Source organism: Pezoporus wallicus, unplaced genomic scaffold (assembly GCF_028554395.1).
Source record: "Pezoporus wallicus isolate ANWC-B61680 ecotype Strahan unplaced genomic scaffold, APGP_CSIRO_Pwel_v1 contig_8705, whole genome shotgun sequence".
Taxonomy (NCBI): domain Eukaryota; kingdom Metazoa; phylum Chordata; class Aves; order Psittaciformes; family Psittacidae; genus Pezoporus; species Pezoporus wallicus.
The window spans coordinates 1,068,883-1,076,592 of record NW_026638439.1 but is presented as its reverse complement, the minus strand read 5'-3'; the positions used below and the strand labels follow the sequence as shown (position 1 = coordinate 1,076,592).

The following is a 7,710-nucleotide window of genomic DNA, read 5'->3' as shown; positions in this document are numbered from 1 at the left end:
AACATCAGTAATAAAGCTTATGGTGCAGCAGAAAGCCCGCTTAGGTTTTAGGGCTTGTTTCCAGGCTCAGTTCACCAAGCTACTGGGTCCTCATGGTTACCAGTAATTCTTACCTTAAGAGCAGATGTTTCAGAGGGGGACTCGAGGAGAAGCTTCCGTAGCTTTAAGAAACGATCGTGTTCTATGAATTACCATTCTGCTGTAGATGAGGTAATTAATTAGGCAGAAGAAAACAGTCTTTAGTACTTTGCTGGGATAATTAACAATGGTAAATGTGCCATTGGTAATCTACTACAGTACACTGGGAACAGCAAATTTCCGTTGTTCATCATCAACCTGTGAGCTTTTTATCTGTTTGCAGGTTTTCTTTCTCCAATAATCCTTTATCAGCTTGCACTAAGGTGAAGCGCATGAGCATGGAGGCCTTTCTCAAGATGCTTACTTAACCTTTAGAAAACCACTGACATTTACAGGACGTGCCTCCTTCAAGCCAGCATTCCGCTTTTACAGCGTGCTCCTGTGCGTGATGAGCAGTCTCTGAAGGCAACCAGCACAGCATTAACAAAGCCTCACAGGATGAGAGTCCCTCAGTGTGATTATTCTGTGAACTGTTTTGCAGGAGAAAGACCTAAATGTAGATCATGTTCTTAGTAAATCCTCAGCACTCGATTCCCAGGCTGTTCGGCCAAGGAGCCTGGCCACGTTGGCTCCGCAGTGGTTGATCTCCAGAGATCCCAGTTTATTCTGGCCAACTGGAAGGGTGCTGTGTTGTGCTTCCTTGTCTGAAAAGTTGGGGTTTTATGAGTTTAAGATGCAGTTTTGTGATTCTGATGTCGAGGTTGTCTGCTGATGGCCAAAGTGGGGATCATGCTAAACTTCAGGAAGTCACGGGGGTGTATATATCACTAGTACTTAAATCAGTTGGAGTAGCCTGTCATCTCTGAAATCAGACAAGTATGAAGCTGGATGCTTGGCTTCTAATCATGTAGCAGATATAGCAAGTTAAATACAATTTCTTTAGTACATAGTAAATTAAGAAATGTTAAAAAGAACAGGTTGTTAGTAGTTTACACGCAGTTCCACATGGCCAAGTCACTGCTCCTGATGAGGCCCCTCTGCTTTTCTGAACAGGCACTGGGTAGTAATGTGACTCCCTGGTGTTTTATCCAGTGATTTGTACGAGAAGTTCATTTCAGTGCCTTCATTTTTCCACTGGTAGGTGGCATGGTGTGAATGAGTGACAAATTTGTGGCTTATGTGTTAAATATTTTATATATACATGTATCTGTCTGAAATAGTGCATCTCCATTGCTGCCTTTCATGCACATCTCCACTAAGGACTAAATAGACCAGGGTGATTCAGTGGGGGAAGAGGAAGAGGGGAAAGACACAGCTGTAAATAAGGTTTCATCATACAGCTGTGCTGAAATTACAGCCAAGGTTTAAATGCTTGGTTGTTGAGATACTTATCAGATGGCAAACCAAAATGTAGTGCTGTGACTTGGAGGCATCCTCTAAAGGTGTCTTTTAGATATCTCTAGTTACCATATACTTAGAATTTAGTAATAGTGTTGGTGTGTTAAAGTACTGCACATTTCATGGAGTTCAATGCAGGGAAGAAAGAAAATCTAGTGAAGTCTGTCAGTGAGGAATAGCAAAGTGAATTTGGATGCTGGGAACCTTTTGATGTATTGGGTTAGGAAGGGAGTCATTAACAACAGTCACATATATTATGCCACACCTGCAAATAGTTTGCCAGGGAGGAGCTGGCAGGTGGTAGAGCTTAAAAATGCCATTCTTCTTCCTGTAGAGGGGGCTAGAAGCATAGTAGGAAGTGTGTTAGATGAGTACTTCCCTTTCATTCAGTCAGTGTGGCAAAAGGGATGATAAAGCTTTGTACCACCAGGAGAAGTGAATCCTTTTCTGCCGGGCTGACACAGCAGCATGTAGTAAGGGAGCATGTTAGTCATAGCCATTTCATGGCTGGTTAAATCCTATGTGTGGCTTCCCTTTGGGTTTCACTAAGGGGGAAAGTAATTGATAACCCATTTCTGGGAAAAGGAAGAAAAATCCCTGTTAGGGATGTTCCAAGGTGTTCTGTTCTTTCTCAGAGGGGTCATGAGACTTTCCCATCAGGGCTGCCTGGTTGTAGAAGTGGGTGTCCTTTGTGCTTGGAATCAACTTGGAACCTCACCTCCACCTGACGCTTGTGAGATTTCTCCACTAACACGGAGCTACTCATCTTTCTCTAGCAAGGTGCCAACAGAAAACAGCTAACTTCTGTACCCTGGTGTTTATGCTGGATTTTGGGCTGGTTTTCCTGTGCAGTTGTCTTTGCCCCTGCTGAGACTGACCTTGCAAATAAAGAAAAGGAAGCAGAAACTGCCCTGACTAACCGCTTAGGCTTGATTTATTTTCTCTTTTTAAGAAATCATTATTTAATTCTTAAATCAGCTAGAGTGTCAGTGTCCATGGAAGCTTTCAGTTGTACTCAATGAGAAGTCATGTAATTAATAAATCTAATTCTGTGGTTTTGACCTTTTCCTGAGCTCTGTGGCCTTAGCCTGACTGCTGCCTTTTGTAGGTAGTTTAAATGCTGGGGGTTTGACTAGCATTTCTCTCAGCAGGATGCTGATAGCCCAAGAGCAGCATCGCTGCATCAGGAGGCCAGAGAGGCAGATGGAGTATGAGTGCAAAGAAAAGGGAGAATTCCTACATTTAGAACAGGATGGGTTTTTTTTTCCAGGTTACTGGTAGAGCACAAAGAGAAACTCATTGTCGAGTTAGGAGGCAACCCCACGAGCACTTTGTGCTACAGTGTCTTTGCTTACGGTCGATTACCTTGTATGTGTTCTGCTGGGGAGTTCTGTCAGGAAGAAATCCACAGTGGTATGTCTTAGCCTTGTGTTTGCAAAGAGTATCTTGTGCCTTTACAAATAGTAGTCTTTAGCTTTAGATGAGACTTCCTTTTCTAGAGTGTTTTCTTGTTTAAGATGAATGGGGAGAAATGAAACGAGCTACAGCTGATGACAGGGCTGCATTCCACACTCGGAGACACAAAGGTGCAATACTGCCAGGCTGGCAGAGATGCTTTGCTCCAGTTTGCTGGAGATGGACTCTTGTCTTTGCTACAGCAGTCCCTCTGCTCCGTGCTTTTCAGAAACCGCTTAGCATCCCTCCCTCCTTCCCTTGTCCTCTCTATGCTATGCAAGCCTTTCACATACCCTTTGGCTATTTGTGCTTGGTTCCCAAGGGCCACCCTTTCTAGCTCAGTTCTTAAGTGTCAGTCAGTCCTGTCTCTGCACTGATTTGTGCCCTTTTCCTGTTCCGTTCTCCATGCTCTCTTCTTCAGGCTCTTCTACATCTCCAAGGTGCCCCGTGCAGCCCCAGGGCTTCGTTAGGCTGGTCCAGCTATTTGCTGAGGGCTGTTTGAGGTTTCTCTTAAAGCTGTTGCGCACCAGTCCTGATGCTTAAGGCTTCCTGGAGCTTTGCAGTCCTTTTCTTTCACCTCTCTTGGCTGTTCTCGGCCTCCTGAGGTGACTTACACCTCCTCTCTGTCCATCAGATGGTTTTCTTCATAGTTTTTGCCTCTCCATGTTGCAATCTTGCTCTGGCTGCCTGTGCCAGCGTTCCTGGGTGGAGGTGGCACGCATTGCTGCCTCCTGAGGTGATCACAGCAGCTTTCAGTCCTCTCTTTGCAGAGCTGTATATTTCTCTGGGAAGTCATTTAAAGTTAAACTTCTTTTTTTCCTTGATTATCTTCATCCTCTGAGTTTTGATACTGCCAGGTTCCCTCAAGTAAAGATACTCTGTGTGCTTAATGTCATAGAAACCACAATGTAATTGTATTCCTTTGCCATCCATTCCACATTAATCCTCCAGGAGAAGTGTTTCACTCATCAGCTGAGCCAGTGGTTTTAGTATAGACTGTGAAACCCTCAGTCTTTAATTTTCTGCATGGAAGCAGAAGGGATAGGGAAGAGAAGGGGCTGTGCAGTTCATCTGCTTTGTAAGAGATATGCACTGAATCCATGTGCATTACTGAACCAGTATGTTGGGTTGAGGAATGAAGGAAAGCAGAGAACTATACCAGGATTAAGCTTTCCTTTGAACTGACATGAAAATCCTTTCAGTTACTGATGCCAGATTCCCTTTTTGACCACTGCTGAACAGGAGACTGAGTGCTGCCTCGTCCCAGCTAACAGGGGTCAGGTTCACACTGCTGCATGGTGATTACAGAAGGAAAGCCAGCCTGATTTCATGTTAAAGTCTACTGATGTACTCCAGCAATTGTGATACCACTTTTGTCTCAATGAAGAGAGAGATAAGAAAATGAGCAGTCAGACAGTGATATACTGGTAAGTGGATGTAATTCACAGGCAGGAAGAATAGGGTTGGTTTGCCTGCCATCCCCTTTTGAAGTCACTAAAGACTGTTGAGAGGAGTTTAAAAGAATTGAGGAAGAATAAATGAGAAGTTTTCTGCAGAGCAGCCATCCTCGGTGTCTCCTAGAAGCTGCAGTGCCTGTCACTGTTGTCTTGGTCCTGAAGCACATCTTGAGCATGTTGATGACAGGAGGAGCCATGCATGCAGTGCCCACAAGGCGAGGCTGGGTCTCTGCTCACCATCTATCCCCAGTGCTGTTTTATGTTTCCCTTCCTAACTTTGCTGCTTATTTTTGCTTTCTTGTCATGGGAGTCTCACCTCTGGCTCTTGCTGTGGCATTGTGAGCCTGTAAATGGAGAAACAGTGAAAAATCAGTGTTTAAACCAGCCTGATGCAGGCAGTGCATGTCCCTGTGGCCAGGGTCTGTGTGTGGCTGATTAGAGCATGTGCTGTGCAGCGGTAGGGTGAGGTTGGAAGCCACATTTTCTCTCATTGCTTTCTTTGCTTTGCCTTAGATCACCTTTTGGTCTTGTCTTTAAGAGCGTAGGTTCAGAGCACAGCGAGCGGTGTAACTGCACAGCTTCAGCTGGTCTCACCTGACTCCTGCCCGTGTACCCTAAAAAATGTCACCAATCCCAGGTTAAACACTTCACCATAGTTGTGCTTCCTCCTAAGGACTATTCACAGCTAAATGGGAAAGCAGACGAGTCACTTGAAACAAAAGCCCTACCGAAAGCGTTGTGAAATGTATCCTACTAGCAGCTTTTCCTAAATCTTTAACAAAAGGTTATTTAAAGAGTTCAGCTGTTGTTGCCAAGGGACCATGTAGGCCAGTGTCTCTGTTAAGGTAAACCTTTAGCTGCATTTTTCTGCTTAATAGCTGTTGATGACAAGGTCATGTTCACACCTTTGAATTTCTGGGCCCTTGTGGCCACTAGAGACAACCTGACACCTTTCGTCATTCATACTGCTCCTAGAAATGAAGTTCCCTCTCTCATGCACAGACAAGCTGGTACTGTGAATACAAGCTAAGCTCACATATGTGCGCATCCAGTTCTTCCCTTCCCCCTCTTTATGGTGACTTTCCTCTGTTGTTTGGGGTTGTAAGCAGTAAGTATGTGTGTATCAGCCCTTTCTGAGATACTGGCAATATCTGAATGATTTTCAGGTAGATTCTAGCTCAGTCTGGTATCTGGATCTGCTAACTAGGACTTGTAGTCTTGGATTTTCAAGCGAAGGTGATTGTCATACCAGTGAACCACTCAGCTGTCCTGCATGCCTTTTGGTAATAGTAGTTTGCTTTCCTATCTCCCTTCTTGCTTTCTCTGGATAATCCAAGGCTGCACGCCACAGTTAATCTATCCCAGTATGACGATGAGTTAGAATCTGACTTGAAGACATTCAGGCATTGACATTAGTTTACTGTATACTGAGCTCCTCACTGTTAAGAGCAATGGGTTTTATTTCTCCTTTGCCCTGTCCTTAAACAAATAATTCCGCTTTGGAACAAGATCGCCTTTAATGTCTCTGCAGGATGAAAGCAGGTACCAGGAATAGAAGCAGATGCAATGTAAGATTGCACTGGATGGTGGTTGTTCCCTTGTTTCATACACTGCATGTGTAGCACTTGCTTGGCAAAAGGCTGAACTTGTGTGTTATCCCTCCAGTTCTCAAACCCTGACCCATGTGCAGAGAGAACCAGTATGTATGCTGCTGTGGTCATCGGCTGAGGTGGCTGAATTCACGTGGTGTGTGGAAACCAAAGGGTTCTTTGTATGTTTAATGTTTTTTACTAGAAACGTGTAGTTTGTGTAAGAGTGAGGGTAGGGAGCAGCAGGTTTTTATCTGCCCCTAAGCCACAGAAAGCCTTGCTTTGGACTTGTGTGCAGGGGATTGAAAGATTTGGAACTGAGGCCTCTCCTCTCAATCCAGCCTGGGTTATAGGAACAGCTCTGTTTATAGTTAATTTTCTGTCTTATATGGTGAACTACTTCTTTGAAAATGTATAATATGATCCCATATATGGGAGAGGAGAAGGGTTATTTTTGCTGACAGTGTAGTATCTTCTTAATCTCTGTTATTCACTTAGGAGCATACTGAATTTAGAGAAACCAAGCAGCTTGGCATAGCAGTGGCTGTTAGCATTAGGGGATGTTTTCTGTTTATCTTGTGTCTGGAATGAGTTTAGTAGGTGTTAAGCTCCTGAAAATGTTATGTTTGTCTTATAGGGTTCCATGTCATAGCAGTCAGCAGCAGCCTTGGGAGTCTCTGTTGTCTTGTAGTGATGAATCCCACCGTTACCCCATTCTTTATATAACTGCACAAGTGGCAGGGGAAGATCTGGTAAAATGGTTTCTTTACTTTCTTTCAAGAACCTGTCAGTGGTGAGCTGACCTCAGTTGATCCTGTGATGATGAATGTGACATAATATTACCATACATAGACCCCAGCTCGATAAAGAATATGAAAAACTATAGGGGACAGGAAGAGAATAGGCTTGTACAGGGTGACAACAAGCTGTTATTAATAATCTGGTCTCTGCTCTAAGGAGTCTGAGCAGCACAGGTTTTTGTGGCAGCACAGAGGAAGTGGTAAGACTGAGAGTCACTACAGAGGTGTGCGTGCAGCGGGTGTCTTGCTTTCATAGGGCACGTTCTATATTTAGGCTTGAATTCATGTGTTTTCCACCTGGAGTACAGAGCAGTGAGATTTGTGATGACCTTTAATTCCAGGGAGTTACAACATATAGGCATTTTCTGTTTCTTCTGTGCAGGGAAATCTAATAGTTTCCAACTCATGAGAAGTTCTGCTCCCCATGTATTGCTCTGCCTGTGTGGAAAAATCTCAACTTAGCCTTAGGTGATCTGACTTGTACTAGGCATAAAACCCCAGCAGATAAATCGGCATTACCAGTTGAATTAATCAGATTTTATATTGATGGAATGTGCCCTTCAGGTAGGGTAAATCTCAGCATGTTCTTGGTGGGGATCAGTGAAGATCGCTTGATGGCAGTTGAGGCTGTTCCTAGGTATAAGCAAGGTTAGTTTGATGCCAGGGGCTGCTTCAGTGATTAACTCCCATCCTCCTGCAGAGCTAAATTTGTGGCAAGGGAGCTGGCCCTTACCTGGAAGGGAGATCATCCTCTGTTAAAGCAGCAAATGTCTTCTCTGTGAGCTGGTTGGGATGCAGTGTTTTTGAGAACGGTTCTGCACCAGTTAAATAGACAACTATATTAACCTTAAATGTAAGAGCTGGAATCTTTCATAGAATCCAAAAGTGGTTTTTGTTGGAAAGGACCTTAAAGCTCACCCAGTTCCAGCCCCA

The 7,710-nt window shown here is 44.1% G+C and overlaps 1 protein-coding gene across 7 annotated transcripts in view; it reads left to right on the top strand.

Annotated features, from left to right (window-relative positions):
- The window catches only part of AUTS2 (activator of transcription and developmental regulator AUTS2), a 733,350-nt gene that overhangs the window by 167,872 nt on the left and 557,768 nt on the right, over positions 1 to 7,710 (top strand). The gene's annotated exons all lie outside the window — the stretch shown is intronic.